Source organism: Vombatus ursinus, unplaced genomic scaffold (genome assembly GCF_900497805.2).
Source record: "Vombatus ursinus unplaced genomic scaffold, bare-nosed wombat genome assembly UNPS02014847.1, whole genome shotgun sequence".
In the NCBI taxonomy this organism is placed as follows: Eukaryota; Metazoa; Chordata; class Mammalia; order Diprotodontia; family Vombatidae; genus Vombatus; species Vombatus ursinus.
In genome coordinates, this window is record NW_020954625.1 from 3079035 (window position 1) to 3106916 (window position 27882).

General features: G+C 42.0%; 1 long non-coding RNA gene across 1 annotated transcript in view; it reads left to right on the top strand.

The window, feature by feature from the left end:
• Positions 1 to 1704: 1704 nt before the first annotated feature.
• Positions 1705 to 27882, top strand: part of LOC114026946 — a 141863-nt gene continuing 115685 nt past the window's right edge. Inside the window, exon 1 of the long non-coding RNA XR_003567183.1 lies at positions 1705 to 1774. This is a non-coding gene — a long non-coding RNA (uncharacterized LOC114026946). The remainder of the gene's footprint in view (positions 1775 to 27882) is intronic.

Genomic DNA, 27882 nt, shown 5'->3' on the forward strand with positions numbered 1-27882 from the left:
TGCTCCGTGGTGAGTTCTAAGGCCCCTGACATCTCTGACATTCCAAATTCTCTGTTCCAAGGCCCCTCTCAGCTTTGACATTCTCTGATTCAGCCTCCACTACTGACGTCTTAACAGCTGTTCCTGAAACTGAAAAATAAAAGTTATCGGGATTTCAGCCCCTCCCTCTTCTTTAAATGATTTGACGTTTTATTTCCCCCCATCAAACTCTCTCTTCCCCGCTAATGGCAGAATAATAAAAAAAAATTATCCGGCCCAACATGTGAGTGAAAGCCTGAAACAAGAACCCCCAAGGGGAAGGAAGGGTAGGGAGAAAAGGTTATTATGAATGTGTCAGCCTTGTTTATAGCCCTTTATCAGCGAGAAAGAGCCAGGGAGAGGGAGAGCCCTGCCGTTAGCTTGCAGTTAAAAACTGTTTGGCAGCTTCGCTGGGGAATGTAAATAATTTTTATATTCAAGTTGCATTTATATTTTAAAAAATATACACCCATCACCCCTGATGCTGAACTGGGAAGAGCCTGCTGGAGTAGGTTTGCCTTTTGGCTGTCCTTAATTGGACCATGTATGGTAATTAGGGCTTCCTTAAGCAACATTTACCAATAGAGACTTTTGCAAGGGAGCAAGCAAAGAGAGCCTGGTGCATCTCGGTTTTCACTGAACCATCGGCAGCAGCAGCAGAGAGAAACATTCACTGGCCAGGGTCAGGCTGCCAGCTCTCTGGCTCGCTGTAGGGCTAATCTAATGGAGTGGCATCCAGGAACTGGGCTGTTCGTCATTTTCTCCCCAGCTGAGACCCAGCACTCCCAAAGACATGCACACACACACACACACACACACACACACACACACACACACGGGTGCACCTATGCTGTTTGCCCAGGCTGCTGCCCTGGCCCAAAGTGGGGGCTGTGCTTTTGATTTACTTCATTAACTTGGATACTTGGAGGAAAGCAGGTGGAGAGGGCATCACGGGTGGGTGAAAGGGCCTGAGCAAGGGGGTTGGAATGATGTTGGTGTAGGGAGTAGGGCATAGTGAGGTGATAGGCTGATGGGAGGGGAGGATGTGCTAGGTATCTTGGGGCAGTCCCCAAAACCATATATGGTTTTAATATTAATACTCCTGCTTCTGGTTTCCACCTCCAGGAAGGCATCCATGGATGGGTCTTAGATCATTGAGGCTTAGAGCCAGGTCTGGAAGGGATCTCGGAGGTCCAATCTTCCTCCCTCTTCCCCACTAAGGAATTTCATCTCTGGTCTCTCTTGCAGAGAGAAATCCAAGCTGTCCTTTAAAGGCTCCATGGATTGGGAGCTAATCCCAATGCAGGCACTCAGATAGTGGCCCTAGATTTGCCTTTCTTGTACTGCAAACAATGGGCATTTTGTTTTGAAGGTCTGCAAAGTATTTTGCAGTCATTGGAGTCTTACAAGAACTCTATGAGGCAAATGTTATGGGAATTATTAGCTGGATTTTAAAGATGAGGAAATGGAGCCTCAGAGAGGCCAAGTGATTTCCCTATGGTCACAGAGCCTTATTTGGGAGCCTGACCAGAGTCTGGTTCTTTCTAACTCCAAGTCTAGGACTACAGCCAATAGGGTACGTGGGCCAAGGGGTGGGGTTGGGGAAGGAACGTAATGGAAATTTTTCATAAAATAATAGACTTTCAAATCTGGAAGGGTCCTCAGCAGTCATTGAGACCCACTTATATCTGAGTAGGCAGAGGCAGATCCAGCACAGGGCAATCAAGACGTGCCCCAGATGCTGATATCCTAAAAGGTAAGATTTTACCCCCAGCAATGTGCTTCCTGCCCTCCACCTCTTCTTGACATCAGCCTTTCTGGCCTGTTCTACCCCCCCAGGACTTCATGGACCCCCCACCTTATCTTCCCCTGAGTGTGGATGTGGCATTCCCCCCCCCCCCCCACAACCCCCGCCCCCGCCCCCCTCCCCCCCCCCCCCCCCCCGCTCCTGAACCCATTGAGACTTTCTGCTGTTGTAGCACTAGAGGAAGTTGGATGGATTTGGACTCACGGGCCCCGAATGTGAGTCTTAGCTCTACCACTTTCTGCCTATATGTCCTTGAACCAGTTGCTTTTCCTTTCTGGGCCTCAGTTTCCTTTCTTCTGTAACTCACCTTTCTCCTGTAGACATCTCATCTTTAGGTAACCCTTTCCAAGCCTGGCTGGCTGCTCTTTCGTCCACACCTGCAGACACACTGGAGGAGGAGATCTTCTGTTCTGCTTGCAGACCTTCCCCCAATACCATCATGCAACAATCACTTTCCTCCTGTGAAGTCCACTCCAGGCTCTCCTGAACCTTGTTGTCATCTGTGGGCTCCCAAGTCATCTGCTTCCCTCAATAAATTCAGAACCTGACTCACATTTTTCTTCTGTACCCCACCCTTACCCTCCTTGGAACATCCTGATTCCCCACTTTCTCAACCTCTTCAACCTCAAATCTACCTCCTTTAGGCTCCCCCCCCCACTCCTCATCCTTCCTTATCATCATCCCCTAGGTTGCAAAGTAGATACATTGCTTCACTTGGAGTCAGGAAGACTTGAGTTCAAATCCTGCTTCAACTTTTTGAAAGGCTCTCTGAAGAGAACTTAGAATTATTTTGCTTGATCCAAGTTTAGAATTTCGCATTTATTTCTTGATTTCAATTCAATAAACATTTATTGAGACCCTGAGGCAAAACTCCTATCTCCCTATCCTACTCATTGCTCTAGTTAGATTATACGGCCTCTAAGGCCCCTTTCACTTCTGAAATTCAGTTATCCTTAATATTTCAAGGTAATGTGTTCTAACGGTCATTGACTAGTTCAGCCCAGAAGGCCCATAGGTGTTGAAAAGAGAGAGACGGCAGTAGGCTGGGGAGGGCTGGGAAAGCTTCTTGGAGATGTATCCTTCTAGCTAACATTTTAGCAAGCTTGGTAACGGTGCCCAGTGAAGGATCATCCAGTCTTTGGTTCTTATAATCCTAGCCCCAGAGTTGGAAGGGTCATCAAAGGCCCTCTAGTCTACCCCCTCATTTTACAGATGAAAAAACAGAGTCCATGTCATGAGGGAAAGTGCCTTGATCAAGGTCACACAGATGGCAAACATCAGAAATGGGATTTGAGCCTTGGACTTCTGACTTCAGAACTCTTGCCACAGTACCATACACCTCCCCTCTGATGGCGATGGTCTGAGTCATGAGGGGCTAAACACTAAAGTAAAGAAAAGAGCATGGTTAGAACATGAGCAGAGCAGGTCAAATTTAGTCTAAGGGTTCCAGGTCATCTAGGGAATCTATAAGATCATTGTGGTCCCATTTTTTGGACCCTATGGTCCTAGTCACCAAGAGAGGTTTGTGGTACTAGTTGTTCTGAGAGTCATTTGAGACCTTCTGCTGCCATTTTAAGGGGTGACATTTTAGAACCCCCGACCCTCATCTTGGCAACCCTTCTCAACCCTTCCCATGCTTTCCTGAGCATTTCATATTTGATTTTTTAAAACAGCATGATAATATTCAATGACGTTCAAGTACCACAATTCATTTAATTATTTTCAAGTCTACGGACAGCCACTTTGCTCTTTTTCTATGCTATGACAAAAAGCCTTGCTTATGAATATTTTTGTTTATAAGGGATCTCGGTACCTGCCTACCAAGCAAAAAATTCAAATGTAGCCACCCCCACCCTGCCAAGTTAAAGGCCCCTTACACATGCAGTTTCCACTTCTTGAAATCCTTCAGTTCCTCCTCACCTGGGGAAACTACAGTTCCCAGCAGCCACAGCTACCAATATGGGGCTGCACTTAATATTTTCCCCACAACAATTCTGAGGTGTAGTCAGTGTGAGTTTTTGCTATTCTTCTCCTTCTTTTTTACAGATGTGAAAACTGAGGCTAAGAGAGTTTAAGTGACCTGCCCAGGGCCACATAGCTAGTAGTATGAGCTAATACTCCAGCCTGGCTCTCATATCTCTCCACTCCACGCTGTTCTTCTACATATGGCACCCTTGAGCCTGAACTAGCTCTGGGAAAGAAATTGGCTGATGCTTAGGCGCTAATACAACCTGAGAACCTCATCACACAAGCCATTTTCTGGCGTATTAATATTCATTTTCTACTAATGTGGGATGAATACGCTTAAGTGTTCGGCCAGGGTCCATTCGTCATTTTTATGTCACGCTTGCTGAATGCATCCGCGTGATGTATCGTGTATTTTTACATCACGCCAGACAATGCCATGCATTATTTCACCAGGACACCCAGGCCTAGGCGAGCCAGGCATCAGCTGCTGGCAGACATAGAGCATGCTCAGGGAGACAGAAATAAATTACAATATATTAATAGGGAGTGAATGCCATAGTTTGAATAAATTACAGGCAGCCGGCAAACTTTTCAGTGGCTTGTCATATGTTTATTAGGTTTTCCCCTTATTTTTCTTTATTCCCTCCCTTCTTGGGTGACTGTGGTGGGAATGAGGACCTAAATTTAGTCTTAGTTCAGTGAAAAATTTGAGAATTCAACTTCAAAGAAACAACACATGAAAGGCAGGGGGCCGGTGCTTACAGCCAAACCTCAGACTCAGTTCATGCTGTTGGCAACTCCTTTTATAGCTCATGCCTGTCTGCGGCTCTGTCGCCAGCAAGCCTTGCGGGGCTCAGGAAAAGAGAGGTAGTGGGGGGAAGCCACCACTCACATGGCTCAACTGGAATCTCACTCTCTGATTTGCACCAGCCCACCCTCAAACTCTGTGAAAGCTGGAGAGTTGATACTATGCAAACCAGCACCATGGGTCTTTCATTGCTGGTGATTCTGATTCTCTTTCCACCACCCCTGGCTGGGTATTTATTGCCAAATGGGGATTTTCTCTATGTATAGGGAGTGAAGGAAGTTTCATATATATATATTATAACACCAAGGAAATTTGGGAATGGAGAGAGTCAGACTTGGGAGCCAAAGCCTAGAGCCAGTCTAATCTGTTAATGTTAATCTAATTAATGTTAATGAATCTTTATGACTGATGACAACCTACTGCTTATGCCACAAAGAAGCCTGAGGAACTCAGACATGTAGAGGAGGCAGATTGTAAGTCATCATCTACACAGTACAGCTGTGGCTTCACCTTCATGGTAGGATGACCATAGCCTAGAAACAGAGAGGTTAATACTTAGATTCTATCCCTCTTCTCCACCTTTTCCTTTGTTTGTTATCTTTCCCTATCTGATTGCAATTTCCTTGATTGTCTATCTTATTTGTACCCTAAGTCTTAGCTTCCTGTCACACTGTAGGGGCTTAATAAATGCTAATTGACTGACTATACAAAGCAGCCCTAAGCAGTCTTTCAAGTTTAGGTGATTTTGATTGAGCCTTTCTGAGTCCCTTTCTTGTTATTTACTTTAAAAAACTTTCAAAAAATAAATTAATTTAAACATTTATTAAAAATATTCTCTCTTTCCTTTCTCAGCCCCACAACTCTACCAACAGCGCATTAGTGTCCCTATGTTTCCACGTTTCTTCCAGCATCTGTCATTTTCCTTGTCTGTCAGGTTAGCCAATCTAATAGGTGTGAGGTGGTACGTAAGAGTTATTTTAGTTTGCATTTCTCTAATCTTTAGTGATTTAGAGCATTTTTATGTGGTTATTGATAGATTTGATTTCTTCTTCTGAAAACTGCCTCTTCATATCCTTTGACTAATTACCAATTGAAGAATACCTCTTATTTTTATAAAATTGGCTCAATTCCCTGTATATTTGAGAAATGAGCCCTTTATCAGAAAAAAATTTGCTGTAAAATTTCCCCCTAGTTTCCTGTTTTCCTTCTAATTTTGGCTATGCTGGTTTTGTTTACACAAAACTTTTAAATTTCCCGTAACCAGAATTATCCATTTTATTTCCTGTGATTCTCTCCATCTCTTGTTTGCTCATAAACTTTTCCCTTATCCAAAAATATGACAGGTAACTCTTTCCATGCTCCCTCAATTTGCTTATATCTCCCTGTATGTCTAATTCATGTCCCCATTTTGAGCTTACCTTGGTGTCTAGGCCTAGTTTCTAGAAGACTTTTCCATTTTCCCCAGAAATTTTTGTCAAATAGTGAGTTTTTGCCCCCAAAGCTTAGATCTTTGGATTTATCAAACCCAACTACCATCTTAATTTACTACTGTGTATTATGTACCTAATCTATTCTACTGATCCACCACTCTATTTCTTAGCTAATACCAGATTATTTTGATTATTATTGCTTTGTAATATAGTTTGAAATCTGGTACTGCTAGGCTGACCCTGGGCAAAGTCACTTAATCTCTGATTGCCTGACAGAATGGGCCCATTGGATCCACTGAAGAAGGAAATGGCAAACCACTCTAGTGTCTTTGCCAAGAAAAACCTAAATGGGGTCATAAAGAGTCAGACACAATTACAACAACTGAATAACAATCAATAACAACAGTAACTGCTAGGCTGCCTTCCTTCACATTTTTTTCATGATTCACGTGACATTCTTGACCTTTTGTTCTTCCAGATGAATTTTTTTTAGCTCTATAAGGTAATTTTTAGTAGTTTAATTGGTACGATACTGAATGAATAAATTAATTTAGGTAGAATTGTCATTTTTATTATATTGGCTTGGCCTATTCATGAACAATGAATATTTCTCCAATATTTTACTCTGTGTCTATTTGTGTGAGAAATGTTCTATAATTGTGTTCATATAGTTCCTGGATTTGTCTTGACAGGTAGACTCCCAAGTATTTTATGTTGTCTACAGTTATTTGAAATGGAATTTCACAAAACATAGATCACAGATCTGACAAGTCATAGTATATAAGAAAAAGTTTCTTTATCTGTAAAATGGGAATAATAATATTTGTCCCCCTTCCTTATAAATTTTTGTGACTAAAGTGCTTTGCAAGCCTTAAAGTGCTACAAACTGTGAGTTGTTATTGTGAGTATCTTGACATAGCCATTCTTTTGACCCAGAAGATGATCCAGTTTACTGGAGTGCATTTGCTCTCTCTTCCCATCTATAATAATAATTCCCATTTCTATGTAAGATTTCTAAAGCAGTGTGGTACAATGGTAACACATTGGTCATTGGCTCCGGAATCAGGACACGTGGGGTTTCTGGGAAGAAATGACTAAGCAGAGGGAGAGCTGCACAGACAAAGCCCACCTCTGATGTTTACTGCTTGTGTGACCTTGGTCAAGTCTTTCTGTTTCACTGGGCCTCAATTTTCTCATCTATAAAATGAGAGCTGAATGGTTCTGAGGTCCATTCCAACTCTCTTCAAGCTAGGGAGTATTGTTCCCCACATTTTATAGATGAGGGCTAAGGTCACACAACTAGTAAGTGTTAGAATTTAGAGCCGTGTTTGCTTATATACTGCTTTGTATGTTGTGGCAGATGCACTAAGGAAGTATTTAATTCAATTCAGCAAGAATTTATTAGTTGCCTGCCGTGTGCATGCTAGACAGTTACTCCTTGGGAGCTGTGGAAGTTAACTTGAGGCAGAGGGTGGCCAGTAAAGTTTCCTTTGATGATCACTTATTGTCCACTGGATTGGTGGAGAGGTAACTGACCTGCCTGGCTTGGGAGGCAAACAAAGAACAGACCTCTTTAGCTGGGTATTAAAGGCCCTTCGTTATCTGGCTGGGACCCATGTCTCCAACCTTCTAGACACCACTTCTTCTCCAACATGGCCAGGATCCATGTTGAGTACCACATTCACCTGTCCTTCACTCCTCCCATCACAAACCTGTCTAGCCTTCAAAGCCCAGCTCATGTCCCTTCTCCTGAAAAGCCCTCCCTGCCCACCATCTCCCACACTGATCTCTCTCCCTCTGGATTCTTGTAACACTAATATTCCTCATTGGGCCTTTAGGATTCTAGGATCTTAGGATCTACAGTTGGAAGAAACCCTTGAGGTCATCTAGTCTAGCCCCACCCTCCCTTATTTTATAGATATGAAAACTGAGACCTGGAGTTGTTAAGTGACTTGTCCATGGTCACTAAGATGGAAAAAGGCATTGCTAGGACTGGAACCCAAGTTCCCTGGCTCCAACTTCAGCATTCTTTCTACTGCATCATACTTCCTTCTCCTACATTTTTTAATTACTGTTATTTATCTTTCACATGTGTTTGTCCCATCTTGTCTCCCCAACTTGACTGAGGGCAGAAACTCTGCCTTTGTAATCCCAAAATGGGCAGCTAGGTGGTCCAGTGGATAGAGTGTCTACTTGGAGTCAGGAAGACCTGGGTTCCAGTCTGGTCTCAGAAACATATCGCTAGCTGTGTGACCCTGGGCAAGTTACTTAACCCTGTTTGCCTCAGTCTCCTCATCTGTCAAATGAGCTGGAGAAGGAAATGGCAAACCACTCCAGTATCTTTGCAAAGAAAGCCCTTGTTGGGGTCACAAAGAGTTGGAAATGACTGAAACAACTGAAATAGTAACAAAAATCTCCAGGTGCTAGCTAGCACAGGATCCCCTGCATAGTAACAACTCAGTGATGGTGGTGTTCGTGGTGCTGGGAATAGGGGGTGTTGCTGGTGATGGTGATAGGTGGTGTTCATAGTGTTGGTGGTAGTGGGTGTTGATAGTGCCAGTGACAGGAGGTATTGGTGGTTCTGGTTGTAGATGATATTGGTGTTGCTAGTGATAGGTGGTATCAATGGTAATGGTGCTGGGATGTGTTCATGGTGCTGGTGGTAGGGAATGTTGATGTTGATGGTGGTAGGTGATCCTAATGTTGGTAGCGATAAGTGGTGTACATGGTGCTGGTGGGAAGTGGGAAGCTTCACCTTCAGCTGGCTCCTTCTCCCTTTTTAGATAGTCTTCATTGTTAGGAATTGATGATGATGACGATGATGATGGACAGGTTGGATGAATCTTCAGAAGTGTGACAAGCTGAACGCTGCTGGGATTGGGGAGAAAAGGAGCAGGGGAGAGAGGGAGAATCCAGAGGAGGAAGCTGGGGCCTCTTGTTTGCTCAGGTGGCTAGGAGACAGGGCAATTACTAATCTGATTTGAGTCCTGTTTTTATTTTTGTCATGCTTTGGCCTGGGGCAGCGGTGTTTAGCAATTTAGTCCAAATGTATTTTGAAGAGTCTCAGCAAAAGGTAGTTCTAAAATCAATGGTTGTTAGAAAGAGCCTGCTGATGTTACAGGGAGATTAAGAGCTCAGGAGAGAGGAGGGGCAGTGCTTCTGGGAGGCTGTGGGCCTGGCCTCTGAGAGGGCTTGCTTCTCAGGGAGCCAGAGGGAAGAAGAAAGGAGACTAAACGGCCATGGCATCTCTTCTACCATTCTCCATTTCCCCTCCTCCCCTCCTCATTACCCTTCTTTTCTCTCCACTGGGCTGAGATAAGGAAAGGCTAAATTTTGGAGAACAGGGTGAAGCAACTTTGGGGAGACAAAGGGAGAAGTTGGAGGGTTGCCTGGGGATACAATGACAACAGGGATCAGAAATGCCATTTTGTTCTGTGTTAGACCCAAACTGGTCCTTCCAAGGCTGTTATTGGGGAGGGGAATGAGCTTGACAGAATCTGAGAATTGGGAAGAAAAAGAAAACCCCCTACAACACTCCCTCCAATCATCCAGCCTTTGCTTGAATATTTTCAATAAGAGGAAACTTCTTTCTCTTGGTCTAAAATAAGTCAACATGCATCCCTGGTCAGCTGAAGGGGACACTGTGGTGCAGTGGAAACTGGAGACTGAGGATCTGTGTTCATATTCCAACTCCACCACTTACCAACTGTATAACCTTGGGCAAATCATTTTAATACTTCTCCTGGCTTTAACTTCCTCCTCTGTAAAATGAAGGGAGTTAAATTTGATGACTGTGGAGGTCCTTTACTGGATAGCATGCTGGACTTGGAGTCAGGAAGACCTGGGTTCAAATCCTGCCAAAGATACTTACTAATAATTATTCTCAGGCTATAGTATTTCAGGGATCCATGCTTTTATGGATGTAGATACTCTATATTTGGCCACAGATTGCAACCTTTGCAGCTCTTAGGAGATAGTCTGCAAGAGTTAAAGCAGTCAAAAATTCGTTATCCTGCAGCCAACCTGGTGATGAAGCTCTGTGAACTTGGGTAGGGAAGTCCTCTGACAGCAGACACACTATACCTCCATCATCAGGTCTGTGCTGGAAACCTTGCCAGCCTGTCAGAACCTGTCAGAGGTTGGGCTCTGCTGGCCCAGGCTTCCAGTAGAATGTGTGAAGAACTTAGTAAAAGTATTTTTGTCTGCATTTACGGATGAAGAAAGGAAGTGACTTACCCAAGGGCATACAAAGAGTAAATAGCAAAGGATTCTCACGTCCGGGTTTGCTGACTCAGGATTTTGTGCTGAAGGAAGTGGGAACATTCAGCCCAAAGAAGGAAGTATTTGCAGAAGGATGGGGCAGCTGTGAGTACTGTCTCTTATGAAGAAGTGGGATAACATATATTCTGCTTGGTGCTGGAAGGCCAAGAACTGGAAACAGGGGGTGGAAGCTATAAAGTTCAGCTCTAGCTTGACATGAGGATCATAGATTTGAGCTGGGAAGGACTTCAAAGGCCATCTAGCCCAACCCTTTTATTTTACAATCGAGGATACCATATCCCAGGGAAATGATGTAACCTGGTCAGCTACACACAGCCAGTAAGTGGCAGAATCAGGATTTGAAGTTAGGTCCTTTGATGCCAAATCTATCTATCACCCTTTCCATGGTTCCATAATGCCACCTTTGAGGGAAAACCTCTGAACAGTGAGAAGTGTCCTGAACGGCGAAAAGAGCTATCCTCAAATGCCTCAAAAGGTGGTGAGCTCCCTAATCCTGGAGATCACGCAGAGACTGGGTGGCCCCCTGTCAGAGGTGTTGGGGAGGGGATGGCTGTTATGGGGTTATTTGGATTGGATGACCTCTGAGGTCCTTTTCAACTCTGAGCAAGACCAGGTAGATGTGGGAAGGACAGAAAGAAGACATGCTTACAGGTGTTGCTGTGTCTGGCCATGGTGTCAGAGGATGTGTGTTCTGAGTACTGATCTAGTCAACAAGAACTAACTGCCAGGCACTGTTCCAAGCACAGGGCTTATAAAGAAAGGCAAAAAATCATTCCTGCCCTCAAGGAGCTCACAGTCGAATGTAGAAAACAACATGTAAACAACCATATACAAACAAGATATAGATAGGCTAAATTAGAAGTTATTTCAGAAGGCACCAGCATTAAGGGAGATTGGGGAAAAGATTCTTATATAAGGTGGATTTTTAGTTGGGACTTGAAGGAAGCCACAGGTCAAAAATGAGGAGGGAGACCATTCTATTATTATCCCTATTTTATATGTGGGGAAACTGAGGGTGAAACATGTGGGGGACAGCCAGTGAAAAGGCACAGAGCCTAGAGGTGAATTGTCTTGTGTGAGGGCCAGCAAAGTCAGTGCTCTGGATCTCAGAGCATGTGGAGGGAGGTGATATATGAGAAGACTGGAAAGGTAGAAAGGAACCAGGTTATAAAGAACTTTAAAAGCCAAACAAAGGGTTTTATGTTGATCCTGGAGGTGATAAGGAGCCATTATAGCAAGGTCACTTTGATAGCTGGGGAAGATGGAGTGGAGTGTAGAGAGACTTGAGGCAGACTGACAGCAGTCCAGCGATGAGGCGATTCTCTAGACTGCTCCCGGGTGATGGAGTGTCAGGGAGGTAGACTTGATGAGACTTAGAATTAGATGGGCCACTGGGGTGAGAGAAAGTGAAGAGCTGAGGATAACCCCTAGATTGTGAACCCAAGTAACAGGGAGGGTGGCAGTGACTTTGACAGAAATATGGAAATTAGGAAGAGGGGAAGGTGATTAGGAATAACAGTAATAATAATAAATAATAGCTAGATCTATATAACACTTTAAGGTTTTCAAAGTGCTTTACATATGTTATTTCATTTGATCCTCACAACAACCCAGCAAAGCAGATGCTATTATTATTTCCATTTTACATATGAGGAAACTGAGATCTGCCTACCTCTAGTTTCTCCCCAATTCTGGACCATCTTCCATGTAGCTGTCAAAGTGATCTTCTAAAATACAATTCTGAACATGTTAACTTCATTAACGTAGAAGTTAAGTGACTTGCCTAGGGTCTAAATAAGCATCTAGGGCAGGATTTGAACTCAGTTCTGGATCCAGTTCTATCTATTCATTGTACCATCTAGCTTCCTTGATAGGCCTGAGATCACCCTTCTCTCTTGAAGTAGGCTGGATTTTGATCTGGAAAATCCATGAGGTACCAGGTTATTTTCCTAATGATATGGAGGGATAGTAGAGGGAGAGAGGTGAGACTTATTCAGTTTCCATGAATTCCCTTCTCTCTTACAGAGTTAAAACAAAAACTCTGCATTTGGGTCCCTAGGGAAAGAGCGGCTGCTATCTGACTGCCTGGCCCCTTGCAATAGGTGATTTGGAAGTACCTTCATGGTGCTGTGTATGTATTTATAGTATCTGCCATGGTGGAATTAAGTGGCAAGTCAGCCTTTGAGTTCCAGGGAGGAGCAAGGAACCTACTGGGGTCAGAGACCCAAAACTGTTTCCTCCACTCTCCCCAGATCAGAGGTCGGGGCATGAGAAGATGGGGGAAAGGTTACCCAAGTGTAGGGGAAGCAGGGGGTACTGCTTCAATCAAATTTAGCAACTCAAACCAAGAACAGCTTCAACACTTGTTGGGGAAGCAAGCAATGAGGTATAATAATATTGATGATGATGATAATCGTCAGCAGCCTCAATTTCCCCACATATGTAAAATGGGGATAATAATAGCATCTACTTTGCAGGGTTATAAGGATCGATAGATAGCATTTATAATGTGCTTTAAGGTTTATGTTTATTTATATAGGATAATAGCTAGCATTTACAGAGTGCTTTAAATTTTATTTTTATTTATATAGGATTATAGCTAGCATTTATAGAATGTTTTAAGGTTTGCAAAAGGCTTTACAAATATTATCTCATTTGATCTTCACAACAATCCTGAGAAGTAGGTTATGGGGTATAGGGTCTAGTTATCCCCATTTTACAGAAGAGAAAATAAAGTAGATGGATATTAAATGACTTGCCCAGTGTCACAGAACTAGGAAGTAACTGAGGCAGGATTTGAACTCAGGTCTTCCTGATTTCAGGTCAAATGGTCTATCCATTGGGCCACCTAGTTGCTGTTATGAAAAAAAAGACCAAACCAAACCCCTGGCCTTAGAGCTATGAGTTCTGGGTTCAAGCTTCACTTGTTACACTTGTTGTTTGAGTGAGATGGATCCTTATATCTACTTACTGAGCCCTAAACTCTCTGCCGACCTCCAGACTTACATTTCCAACTGCCTTTCGTATATCTTGACCTAGATGTTCTGCAGATATCTCAATTTGTCCAAAATGGAACTCATTATCTTTTCCCCAATTACTCCCCTTTTCTTAACTTTTCTATTACTACTAAGCATACCACCATCCTTACAGTTCCCCAGCCTCACAACCTAGATGAACTCAACTCCTCACTCTCTCACACCATTCCTTCCCCTCCCCCAGCCTGCCACCCAATATACAATCTGCTTGTTGCGAAAGCCTGTCAATTTTCCCTTTATAACAGCTCTCACATTTTACCCATTCTCTCCTCTGATGCTGCCACCACCATGGCTCAGAGCCCTCATCACCTCATGCCTAGACTAGTGCAATAGCTGCTGGGAGATCTGCCTGCCTCTAGTTTCTCCCCAACTCTGGACCATCTTCCATGTAGCTGTCAAAGCAATCTTCTAAAATACAATTCTGAACATGTTAACCTCATTAAACTCATTTGCTCCCTATCACCTTTAGGATCAAATCCAAAATCCTCTTTTTGTCATTCAAGGTCCTTTATAATTCTTCCAGTCCCACCGCTCCAATACTCTTACATCTTACACCTTCCCCACCACGTACTCTTTGATCCAGTGATACTGGCCCTATTGCTTTTCATCAAACTAGACTCTGCATTTTCACTGACTGTCCCTAGGGTTGGGAATTCTCTTTCTCTTCATCTCTGCTTCCTGACTTCCTTCAAGTCCCAGCTAAAATCTCATCTTCTACAGGAAGCCTTTTCCTGATTCCTTCCAGTTAATTGGAATTCTTCCTTTTGTTGATTATTGCTAATTTGCCCCATATATGGTTTGTTTCTACATAGTTATTTGCATATTGTCTCCTTCATTAGACTGTGAGCTCCTTGAGAGCAGGAATTGTCTTTTGCCTTTCTATGTATTCCCAGTGTTTAGCACAGTGCCTGGTATATAGTAGGCATTTAATAAATGCTTGTTGATTCACTGACTTGGATGCTGTGTGAACCTAGGCAAGATATTCTTCATCTGTAAAATGGAGAAGACAATCTGTGTGAAGAAACTGTTCTGTAAACCATGCAGCATTAGTGAGAATTCTTCTTTTTCTTGTTCTCCTTTTTCTTTTCTTCTTCCTCCTCTTCCTCTTCTTCTTCCTTTTCCTCCTCATCATATATTCAATGAAGGTTAGATAGAAATGGTCCCAGAGGTTGCTATTCTGTTATTATTCTTTATACACTTAATATTTAACAAATTATTGTGCAGTTGGATAAATTTTTTTTTTGTAATTGAACAAAATTATTGGGATACCCATGTATAACCTATATCAAATTGCTTACCATTTTAGGGAGAGACTAGGGGAGGGAAGGAGGAAAAGAATTTGAAATTCAAAACTTTAAAAAAAACCCCAAATTTTAAAAATTGTTTTTATACGCAATTGGGAAAAATAAAATACTATTTAAAAATAGAAAAGTATAGGGATATAAGCTCATTTTCATTTCAGTAGGTTCACTGAAGGTGTCTTTGAGGCAACTCCAGTAGCAGACAGGATGATGGGAACGATATGTACTTCAGCCTGTTCCCACATGGTTTTGATTTCGTCTGCTACATACTTACACAGGTTGTCCCAAAAGTCTGAGAGCTTAAAGCTTAAAATGGTGCTAAGACTTCTGGGATATCTTGTATAGTGACAGCTTTTCATTCCATGTAAATTAGACACAGGGAGTACTCAGTATGGTGACCTCTATTTAAGATTGTACATCAATTTTTATGAGTTAATGTTATGTCTGGGTGATTGTGAGCAAATGTTCTGTCAGTGCTGTCTCTTCAATTCAAAAACAGTATATTTATTTAATTCTCCAAGCTCTTTTGGGGCTTTGTAGTTGTGGGAAGGCTATTTGTCTTTTTTAAGTTTGTGAAAGATACCAAATTCCCGATGCACAATTCTAGTCACTAGTTCACGTCTTGCCGAGTGTTTGGTAGATGTTAGATTTTTGCATCCTGTACAGTTTTACCATTTCCTTGCATAATCCACACCAATCATTAAGTCTGAACTCCTTAAGAATATCCCTTCTGTAATTTCTGGTGGCAATTTCCTGATCCCAGCTGGCCGTTATATACTCTTCCATTTCTACAAATAAATCCACTTGACTCAGTTATTTGTCTGATGCTTCTTTGTTGACAAATTGTTAGTGAGTTCATGTGGATATTGCCCATGGAGGGCCTTTTGATTCCATCCTTCAATCATATCTGTGTCATTGGCTGCTTATGAAGGTACACCACTTTCAATTACATTTAACAAATCCTATAGCACATACCTATTGTTAACTCTTCCTATCTCTTTGCTCTAAAAGCCCTTTGGTAAGTTTTTAATCTGCTTATCATGTGTTCTGAAAGCAACTGTCAATTACCTTTTTCCTTTTTTGATGAAGATTTCCTTATCCTTCTATAGCTGCCTTAGGGTGATGGGGTCCCATGTTTCATAAATATCATAAGAGTTTTTGATGCGATATTTCCCAAATCTGTTGTGATTCATTTTATATTTCTGAAAGTGTATGTTAAAACTGGTACTGCATAGGTGTTGATTGCTTTAAATGTGTTCTTCCTATTGTATTTTGATTTGTGGATACAAGGCCCTAGGTTAATTTTATTTTCAGTGTGTCTTAACTGAAGAAAACAAAGGAATTTGTAAGTATCACTTTCATCAATTGGTTTCACATAACCTCCGGATTCAAGCTCAGTGCCTTCGGTCTCTATTTTTCCTTGGTGTGAATTAAGAATTTTGCACTCATGGAGTTTGATTATTTGGAGTACAGTCTGAATAGTCTCTAAGTCTGGGATGGGGTATGAGGGTGGTATCTGGGAGATTCTGGCTGCTCTCATTGGACTCACTCTTCCTCCAAGTACTTCAAGGTCTTAGGGTTGGAAGGAAATACTGAAGGTCTGTGAGACCACTTCTGAGGCTGCAGCAGTCCCCAACAGTAGATCCCAACTCTCTAGCATAATAGGTCTTCTCCTATATGAACTTCTGGGAGAAAGGAAAAGCCTGAAGAACTAGCAGGCTGTGTTCATAGAAGTGACTCATTTTATAAAATCTGTCTTCTTTTATGCCACAGGGGGTTCAAAGGTTCACTTCAGTTGAATCCAGTTCTCTTGAACTTTCTGACCTGTGGGTCCCAGGACTGAACACAATACTCTTGAAGTCAATTTACAATTGATTAGGCAAGAAGTAATGGGTACCTGCACTGGGATGGTGGCCATGGGAGAAGAAAAGAGCACACTCATAGAATCTTTGAGTTGGAGGGAAGTTTAGAGACCACTGGGTCCAACCTGAACCTGATAAAGAAAGCCCCCTACAACAAGCCTAACAGATGGTTATGCAATGGGTCCTTGATCAAAGACCTCCAATGAGAGGGACCTGATTTCCTTCCAAGGCAACTCACATCCTGTGGGGTAGCCAATCATTAGGGAAGTTTGGTTTTTGCAACCATACAAACAAATTTAACCTCTCTTTCAGGTGATAGTCTTTTGAGAAGCAGCATTGCTTAGTGGAAAGGACACTGGATGTGTAGCCAGGAAGACATAGGTTCAAATTCCACTCAGATACTCACTTGCTGTGTGACCCTAGCAAAGTCCTTAAATCTCTCTATGGCTCTATTTTCTCATCTGTAAAATGAAGAAGTTGGATTCAGTGGCATTTATAGTTCCTTCCAGATCCAAATCTATGATCCTAAGACATACCTGAAGTCAGCTCTCATGTTCCCCCAGAGTCTTCTTTCTCTACGCTAGAGAGGAGGGGATCACTAGGAGAGGTAGAATCAACCAGACTTGGCAGCTGACTGGTAGTGAGGATGGTGGTGGTGAGCAAGAGGGAAGAGTCAAGGGGGACTTCAAGGTTATGAACCCTGATGACTGGTGCTTTCGCCAGAAATAGGGAATTTTAGTTGGCAGGACTGTTTTGGGGAGGAAGGTCATTAATTGCTTACCATATGACTATTTTAAGGAGGTCTTTGTAAACTGTCCAGAGCTGTGAATCATCATTTTTAGGTTGTACAAGTATTACCCTCATTTTATAGATGATGGAACTGCCCTTGGTCCCACAGCTAACAAGTACTATTGTATAGACCTGAACCCAGGTCCTCTTCCTCCAAGTCTAGGGAAAGAGTTCCACCATCCCTCCCTAACTTAGCAGGCACAAACACTTACTAAAGTCCTTGAAAAGCAGAGTGCAAATTGAAGTCTGTAAATAGATGCCTCTTTTGGATGCGTTGAAGGCACTCGTCATTTAATGGATCCTGTGGTGAATCCTTTTGTGAAAGGAAGGGTTTTTGGTAAAAAAGAAAGGGGAAAAAGGCATTTTGAAACTAATTTAAGCCTCCCAAAGTACTTTCCTCTAAACAGCTCCATGAGGCAGGTAGTATAATTATTGTGGTCCCTGTTTTAGAGTTAAGAAAACTGAGACCCAAGAAAGGAAACTTCTTGCCTAGGGTCCCGTGGCTGATCTGCATTGGAGCTAGGATTTAAACCCAAGTATCCTACCCCCTGGTGACTATGATTAGTAAGGCCACTCTCAGCTCTAAATTTGTGATCCTATGAGCTTGGAGGGAGGTCTTTAGTGGAGTGTTCCAGAGATCTATCCTTGGTCCTGCATGGTCCAACATTTTCAATAATGACTTAGATGAACACCAAAAAGGCAGGCTTATACAACTTATGGATGAGAATAAGCTTGGAGGGGATAGCCAGTATATTGGATGACAAAAACTCGGATCTAGCAATATCAAGGTTGACTAAGTCAAATTTGTTAATATAAAATTTGATTTGGAAAATTGTACAGGGCCATGTTTGGGTTCAGAAAACCCAGCTTAACAAGGAGAGGATCAAGGAAGCATGTACTGACCATATTTAATATAAAAAAAGATCTCTGGATTCTAGTGGACTGCAGTCTCAGTAGGAGTCAACAGTAGACAAAAAGGTGTCCAAAATTAGATAGGTGATAAGTCCCATGGCACTCTGCTCTGGTCATTGCTTATCTGGAGTATTGTTTAGTTCTAGGAGCTGATGGTCAGGAAGGACTTTGGCAAGCTGGAGTCCATCCAAAAGAGAATGACCAGGATGGTGAGAGGACTGAAGTCTATGTCATATTCAGGTGGATCAAAGGGACCAAGGATGCTTAGTAGAAGAGGAGAAGACTTAGGAGGGATGTGATTGCCATCTGGGAATATCTGAATAACTGCCATGTGGGAGAGGGGTTAGATTTGTTCATCGTGGTGCCAGAGGGTAGAACCAGTAAAAATGGGTGGAAATTGAAAAGGTGCAAATTTTGACTCATTAAATTGAACCAACAATTAGAGCTGTTTTAATATAGAATGGGTTACCCATCACTGGAGATCTTCAAGCCAATTTTCAGAGACATTAGGGGGTTCTGGAGTTCCAGGTGTGGTTTTAACTACCCTTCCACCTCTAGGTGTTTTTGATGCTGAGATCCTTAGTCAAGACCCCTATGTTTTGCTAGGTGACTTGGGTTGAGTTACTCCATCTGTAAAATGGTGCTAACCCATTCCCTGCCACCTCTCTGCCTCACCATGAAGAAACTTAGAGTCCCCAGTCATGTGGTCCATCTCCTACTGGAATAAGAAGCCCATGGGGAGCATGACCTTGCCCTGTGTCCCCAGCCACCCTTCTCTAGAGCAACTCTTGCAGGATCTCCCCATTCTCCCCCTGCTGCTCATACTCAGTCACATTTAACTCCAGCAGCTGCTTAATGGTAAATGAGCCCATTGTGCCTGAGGTTGAGGTAGTGCAGCAGGGGCTTATGGGACAGCAGGGGGCCAGGAAAGGCAACGATGTAATTTCACAGACCAGTTCATTCCTCCCTGGTCGACCTCATCTTTGTGACAGAAGCCAGAGGGATATCACACTGTACCAAAAGTCAGCACCAGGAGAAACACCTGGGAGAGTCAGGGTCAGAGAGAATCTCTGAGACCCTGTGCCTGATTTCTTGAAGCAGTTGTGTCTTGCCTAATCAACCAACCAATCAATCAGTGTTTGTTGATCACTTACTGTATGTCTAGCCCAATGCTAGGCACTGTGACAGATGCTGTACTTGGAATCTGAGAATCATGGAATTTTAGAATAATGGAACCAAACAACAAATAAAAGATTAAGCACCTACTATGTGCCAGGTACCATGCTAAGACACTAGGGACATAGAGTCAAAAATGCAATAATTCCTGTCCTCAACAAGCTCATAGTCTATCAGGGTCAACAACATGTATATAAGAGTATACAAAATACATTGTTACCAATCAATAAACATTTATTAAGTATCTACTATGTACCAGCTACTGTGGTAATTGCTGAATATACAAAAAAAGGGAAAAAAGGAAAAATTCTTGTCTTCAAGGATCATACATTCTAATATGCAAAAATACAAGTTATTTTTAAAGGTTGTTTTTTAATAGTGTTTTATTTTTTCCCAATTACATGTAAAGAAAGTTTTCAATATTCACTTTTATAAGATTTTGAGTTCCAAGCTTTTTTCTCTCTCCCTTCCTTCCCTCCCCCCTCCCCAAGATGACAAGCAACCCGATATAGGTTATACATGTACAATTATATTAAACATATTTCCACTTTAGTCATGTCATGAAAGAAGGATAAGAACAAAAGGGAAAAACCAAGAGAAAGAAAAAACAAAACAAAACAAAAAGGTGAAAATAGTATGCTTCAATCTGCATTCAGACTCCATAGTTCTTTCTCTGGATGTGGATAGTATTTTCTGTTATGAGCCTTTTGGAATTGTCTTAGATCATTGTATTGCTGAGAAGAGTAAAGTCTATCAAAGTTGATCACTGCACAATGTTGCCATTACTATGTACAATGTTCTTCTCTCTTCACTCAGCATCAGTTCATGTAAGTCTTTCCAGGTTTTTCTGAAATCTGCCTGCTCATTATTTTTTACAGCACAATAGTACTCAATTAAATTCATATACTACAACTTGTTCAGCCATTCCCCAATTGGTGGGCATCCCCTCAATTTCTAATGCTTTGCTACCACAAGAAGAGCTGCTATAAATATTTTTGTGTGATTCCTTTTCCCTTTTTTATGATCTCTTTGGGATACAGTCCTAGAAGTGCTATTGCTGGGTGAAAGGGTATGCACAACTTTATAGCTCTTTGGGCATAGTTCCAAATTGCTCTCCAGAATGGTTGAATCAGTTTATAACTCCACCAACAATGCATTAGTGTTCCAATTTTCCCACATCTTCTCCAATACCCATCATTTTCCTTTTCTGTCATATTAGCCAAGTTATTTAAAAAAATTTTTTTTTTTGGTCAGGCATTTGAGGTTAAGTGACTTGCCTAGGGTCACACAGCTAGTAAGTGTCAAGTGTCTGGTTTGAGACTGGATTTGAACTCAGGTCCTCCTGAATCCAGGGCCAGTGCTGTATCCACTGCGCCACCCAGCTGCCCCTCAAGTCATTATTTTTTAAGGTGGAGAGGAGGGGAGGAGAAGCACTCATGGAGAGGAGGAAATCAGGATAAGCCTGTAGACCTGTAGACCGAGGATCCTAATTGTGTGTTTTGTGTGTGTGTGTGTGTGCACATGCCTTTGCCAGTTTATTAAACATCTACTATATACCAGGCACTGTGCTAGGCACTTGGGGTACAAAAAAGGCAAAAAACACAGTCCCTGCCCTCGAGGAGTATACATTTCAGTTTGCAAAACAAAAACAATTTTCAAAACAAAAAGCTATTTTTGAGGCAGGCAGGAAAGAAGCAATTATGGAATGGAGGAAATCAGGAAAGGCTTCCCATACATAAGGGTCTCTAACTTTTTTTTGTGTCATTCCTTCCTTCACTTTAGCAGTCTGGTGAAGTCCATGGGCCCCTTCTCAGAATCATATTTTTAAATAATTGAAGAAAGTGCTAAATTTTAGTTCAAGGTAGAGTGAAAATATATATGTAATTTTCTCCCTATCCAAGTTCACAGATCCCCTGAAATTTATTCATGGACCCCAGGTTAAGAAACTTTGCTAGAACACAGTGGAGTACAGGCTGGAACCTAGCTGAAGTCTCCTAACATTCTCCTCCAAATAACTTGAAAATCAAATCAAATCAAATTTTGGAATGGCAGAACCAGCAAAAGGTCCCAGGAAGACATTTTTCCAGCCTAACACAATTTAGGAGATCTGTAGGAGAGATCTGTAACACCAGGATAGGTGCAGGTCTGCAGCATGGCCCAAACACCGATGGTGGGCCTTGGAGGCATCTTCAACAGTAAGAGCAGCTTTAATAGTTCTCAGCAGAGAAATGATAAGGAAGTCAGACAGCTAGTCAGAAGAGATTACAGGGGACCCCTTGCTGGCACTGGGTGCAGCTAGTGCTGATTGGCAACTCTATTGCCCATAAACATTTCTGGGTTGCAGTTTCAGGATAGAGAGGAGAGCCTGTGATTGGTCACAAAGAAGCAGCTGTCCTGGTCACAGTTCCAGGGCCAAGAGTTGTACTAATACTTGTTGCTTTTGGAGAGCAGAGGCCCTTCCTGGATAAAGATCAGAGTGCAAACCAGGAAAGTAGTGACCACACCTCTTCCAAGATAACACTACCTTGGAAGTTAAAAACTTGCAGACCCCTAGAACTAGCTCTGAAAATAGCAGCACAAAAAACCCTGAAGCTTGGGATGGTGCCTCCCTAGACCCAGGTGAGCAAAGCTCAACTTTAACATATAGTTCATAGTGAAGAAATAGGCTGGGAAAATGAGCAAACAGACACAAAAAGAACTTGACCATAAAAAGCTACTACAGTGACAGGGAAGACCAAGACATAAACTCATAAGAAGACAAGTAGGTGAAAACAGCTGCAAGCCAAGCCCCAGAGAAGAATGCTAATTGGACCCAAGGCCAGCAACCATTCCTGGAAGAGTTAAAGAAATCGGTGAGTGGTAGAAGAAAAGTTGAGAAAAGAAATGAAGGTGATATAAGAAAATTATGAAAAAATTAACAGCTTGGTAAAAGAGGAACAAAAAATACTGAAGAAAATAACCCTTTAAAAAACAGGATTGGCCTAATGGTAAAAGAGGCACAAAGATTCGCTGAAGGAAAGAACTTAAAAAGCAGAATTGGACAAGTGAAAAAAAAAAAAAGTACTAGAGCTCACTGAAAAAAAATAATTCTTTAAAAATTAGAATTGGGGAACTGGAATCTACTCCACGAGACATTAAGAAACAATAAAGGAAACTTGACAGAATGAAAAAAAATGGAAGAAAATGTAAAATATCTCATTGGAAAAACAACTGACCTGGAAAATAGATCAAGGAGAGATAATTTAAGAACTATTGGACTACCTGAAAACCATGATAAAAAAAGAACCTAGATATCACTTTTCAAGAAATTATCAAGGAAAACTGTCCCAATATCTTGGATCCAGAGGGTAAAATAGAAATCAAAAGACTCCACTGATTACTTCTTGAAAGACATCCCAAAATGAAAACTCCCAGGAATATTATAGCAAACTTCCAGATTTCCCAGGTCAAGGAGCCAAAAAGAAATAATCCAAATATTATGGAGTCACAGTTAAGATCACACAAGATTCAGCAGCTTCCACATTAAAGGAGCAGAGGGCTTAGAATATGATATTCTGGAGGGCAAAACAGTGAGGATTACAACTGAAAATAGCCTACCCAGCAAAACTGAGTACATAATCCTTCAGGAGAAAAATGGATTGTTAATGAAATAGAAGACTTCCAAGCATTCCTGATGAAAAGGTCAGAGCTGAATAGAAAATTTGACTTTCAAATACAGGACTCAAGAGAATCATAAAAAGATAAATATGAAAGAGTAATTATAAGAGACTCAATGAAGTTAAATTGTTTGCATTCCTATATGGAATTTGTAACTCCCAAGAACTTTATCATTATTAGGGAAGTTAGGAGTATGCATAGACAGAGGACATGGGTGTGAGTCAATTATGTTGGGATGATCTCCAAAAAGACAATGTTGGGGGTGGGGAGAAGGAGGGATGCACTGAGAGAAGGGGGAAGGGAGAAGTAGGATAGGGCACATTTTCTCACATAAAGGAGGTACACAAGGAAGAGCTTTTATAGTGGAGAGGAAAAGAGAGGGATGGCAGGCAATGATTGAACATCACCCTCATTGGAATTGGTTCAAAGAGGGAAGACTACACACACACACACACACACACACACACACACACACACACATACACACACACACTCAGTTGGGTATAGAAATTACCTAATAGGGAGATGAGAGGGGAAGGGAATAAGAGATATGGGGAAGAGATGACAACAGTGGCAAGACAGACTTCTGAGGAAGAACATGATAAAAAGAAAGAGGTAAGGATAAACAGAGGCAAATGGAATGGGGGGTATAAATGCACAATTAGTGATCATAACTGTGAATGTGAATGTGATGAGCTCACCCAAAGAACAGAAGCAGATAGTGGAATGGATTGGAAACCAGAATCCAGCAATATGTTTTGTACAAGAGACACTTAGGAAAGAAAGACACACATAGAGTTGAAATGAAGAGCTGGCGCAAAGGCTATTATGCTTCAGCTGAAATAAAGAAGGTAGGGCTTGCAATCATGATCTCAAACAAAGCAAAAGCAAAAACTAACCTACTTGAAAGAGATAATCATCGAACCTACATTTTGTTAAAAGTACCATGGACAATGAAATAATATAAAAATTACAGCAAGTTTCTCTGATAAAGGCTTCACTTCTGAGATATATGGAGAACAGAATGAAATTTAGAAAAATAAGAGCCATTTCCCAATTGATAAATGATCAAAGTACATAAACAGGCAGTTTTTAGAAGAAATCAAAGCTATCTATCATTATATGAAAAATGCTGGAAATCAATATTGATTAGAGAAAGGCAAATTAAAACACCTCTGAGGTACCATCTTATACCTTTCAGAAATGACAAATGCTGGAGGGTATTAGGGGAAATTGGTACAGTAATGAACTATTGGTGGAGTAGTGAACTAATACAATCATTCTGGAGAACAGTCTGGAACTATGCCCAAAGGGCTATAAAACTATGCATGCTATTTGATTCAACACTATTAGGTATGTACCCCAAAGAAATCAAAGAAAAAGGAAAAAGATGTACAAAAATGTACACATGTACAAAAATATTTATAGTAGCTCTTTTTGTGGTGGCAAAGAATTGGATATGGAAGGGATGTTCATCAATTGGGAAATGGCTGAACAAGTTGTGGTATATGATTGTAATAAAATATTATTGTGATATAAGAAATGATTGGCAGGATGGCTTCAGAAAAATCTAGAAAGATTTATATGAACTGATGCAAAGTGAAGTGAGCAGAACTAGGAGAACATTGTACACAGCAACAGCAATATTGTACAATGATCAACTGTGGATGACTTAGCTGTTCTCAGCAATGCAATGATCCAAGGCATTTCCAAAGGATTCATGATGAAAAATGCTATCCATTTCCAGAGAGAGAACTGATGAACTCTGAGAGAAAATTGAAGTGTAATTTTCTTGCTTTATTTTTTTTTGCCTTTTTCTCTTGCAATATTGCTAATATGGGCATATGTTTTGCGTGATTTCATATGTATAATTGATGCATTGTTTGCCTTCTCAGTGGGTGGGAGAGGTGTAAGAGGGAGAGAGAGAATCTGGAACTCAAAAATTTAAAAAGAAAAGATTGTTAAAAATAATTAATTAAAAAAAGAAACCTTGTTATAGAAGGTAGTTCTTGAGTTGAGCATTGAAGGAAACAAGGCTTTCAGAAAGATTGAGGTGAGGAGGAAAGGCATTCCGGGCATGGGGGAAAATATGCCTTTTAAGGTGTAGAGGCAGGGAATTGGTGTACCTTGTGTGAGGAGTAGCCAGATGAATAGTAGATCCTTGGAATTGTGATGTCTCAGAATAACAGAACCTAAGAATCTCAGAATGTAAGAAAACTTAGGGGTCACCATTTTCTACCCAATTTAGTCACCAGAAGTCCTTTTCCAAGTTGGAAGGAGGCAGATGCGGTGGCCCCTGGGGCCACAGAGGCCCATTTCCCAGGATACCTGCACAGCAGCTATCTGAGCAGGGAGCAGAATCCCTCCCCCCACCCCAAGCTCCCAGATAGTTTTCTATGCTTAATCCCGACTCATTCTTGTCCTCTTTGTCTTGGCCTCTCTCTGCACCCCCTCCCACTGTGAAGTTTAATAGACTGCAAAGGTAGACCAGGGGGGAGGCAGACACTGGGGAGAGAGAGACAGAGAATGAGAGATGGGCAGTATCTGTAGGGAGAAAGCAGGGGGATGGCTCAGACATACTCCCCATGCTCTGGAGCCTGAAATCAGGGCTGCCAAGATAACAATAAGCAAGAATAATAGAGGAACAAGAAAGAAATGTCACACATGATCTGGTGCCATTAGTCCAACACAGATCTGAAATATCACATAATTAGTCTTGGCCCTTTTATGTGTGTTTGGAGCCGGGGAGGAGGATATGAAATAGAGAAGAATGGGGGGGGGGAGGGTCAGAGCCAGAGGGTGAAGTTGGTTTGGGGGATATTTTCTCAGGGTAATCACAGGCGACCCCTAGGTCTGAAGCTATAATTTCCACTGTCAGTTTCGGAGAAAAGGGATGAAAATTTGAATGGGATGGAATAAAATGATGATACCTCTCCCAGCCCTTCTGTCTTCCTTCTGTGTTTTGGGATACTGCTCCATCTTTTTTGGTCCCCTTCACCTCCAGGGTAATGGAACAGGTTACTGATGGAAGTTGATTCAGAGGTGGAGGGAGGGAGGGAATGACCTTTGGGCAGCTTCACCATCCTTGATATCTCTTCAGCAAACCTGTCACACCCAGATATATTTTCTCTCTCTCTCCCTCTCCCTCTCTCTCTCTCTCTCTCTCGTCTCTCTATTTCTGTCTCTGTCTGTCTGTCTGTCACACACACACACACACACACACACACATACATGCACACGTGCTAGGACAGAACACAGAAAGGAGAAATGTTCCATCCTAAAGAAGAGCCATATGAAATTAAAAAAAAATTCCATCCTTGCCAAGCTCCCTTTGCTGCCTGTTTGTTTATATTCTCCTCTTTATTACCCAAGTCACAAAAACACCCGGGTAATAGCTGTAAAATTACACCCTCGCAGCTAATTCGGGGACGGTTCTTGGCATTGCTGTGGCATTTTAAGGAGAAATAAACAAGGCCTGAAATAAAAGTCGGCAGGAATACAAATCTGCATCACTAAGCACCACCCCCAACCTTCAGACCCCCCTGGCCGCCTTCCTCTCTGTCTAAGTATGGGTCATTTCTGCACTGCATCCCTCCCTGGACCCTGATGTTGAACCCTACAGGGGAAGGTGAGAGCCGTGGGAAAGCTTAAGGAAAGAAAAGTGGTTCCTATACACTCCTTACATTTTTTCATTCATTCATTCATCCCATTCATTCATTCACTCACTTATTCATTCATTGCATGTGAGAAATAGCTCAAAAGAGAGCACTGCGGGCATGTATGGCTTATCTGAAAAGGAGATGGGCTGGTCATGTTTCAGGGGCAAAGGATAATGGATGGTGGATGGCCTGAGGGCTTCACTGCTGTCCGTGGAAGATGAGCAGAACCAGAGGACGGCCTTTAGTGCCTTTTAGTACCCTTTTAGGCTCCTCTGTGGAGGAAAACAGAACAAGAATCCTGCAGAAAAAGAAGGTATGGTTGGGCTATAATCTGTGCTGGAGGGAGGACTGACATCCATCACACTGAGCATACAGCAGAGTGTTCATTCATTCATTCATTCATTCATTCATTCAAATAGTATTTGCTGAGCATCTCCAACAGGCAGGATCCTATCCTAGGGACTATGGGCTATCCAAAGAATGAACATGATTTGCCTCCTACCCTGAGGGAGCTTACATTTTAGGTATAATGGAGGGGATGAGGGAGAGAAATCCCCATTTTCTGCATAGGTTTGGCCATATCAGAGGGATGACTTAATGATATTGTCAAGCAGTCAACAAGTTAAGGAAAGAGACTGGGTCTAGAAGCCAGGAGACCAATGGGCTTGGCAGTTGGTTGGGGATATGATCATGGGTCAATCCCCTCCCTTGCTATAAAATGGCACAATAATATTTGTTCTATTGACTTTAAAGGAAGGTTGTGAGGCTCCTATGAGATAATATATGTGAAAGCTCATCATTTTACAGGAGATGAGGATTATTGTCTCCATTTTGGGCATGGAGAAACTGAACCTTGGAGAAGCTAAGTGAAAAAAAATGTCAAGTAATTTACTGAAGGTTACACAACTACCAAGTAGTAGAACCCAGGTATTCTGACTCCCAGGTCAGTACTATTTTTACCATGTCATACTGTTTCTCTTAAGTGGCTACTGGGTGCCTAGCTCTGTGCCAGTGCTAAGCTACATGACAGGGGAGATGGAAGGGGGGAGGTTCCTTCCCTTGGGGAGCTCCTAGCTTGGTAGGGGAGACAGGTCCTAGAGAACACATGGTGTAGTGAAAAGAGCGCTGGATTTGGATTCAGAAGGCTTGAGTTCAAATCCTGATTCTACTATTTACTGC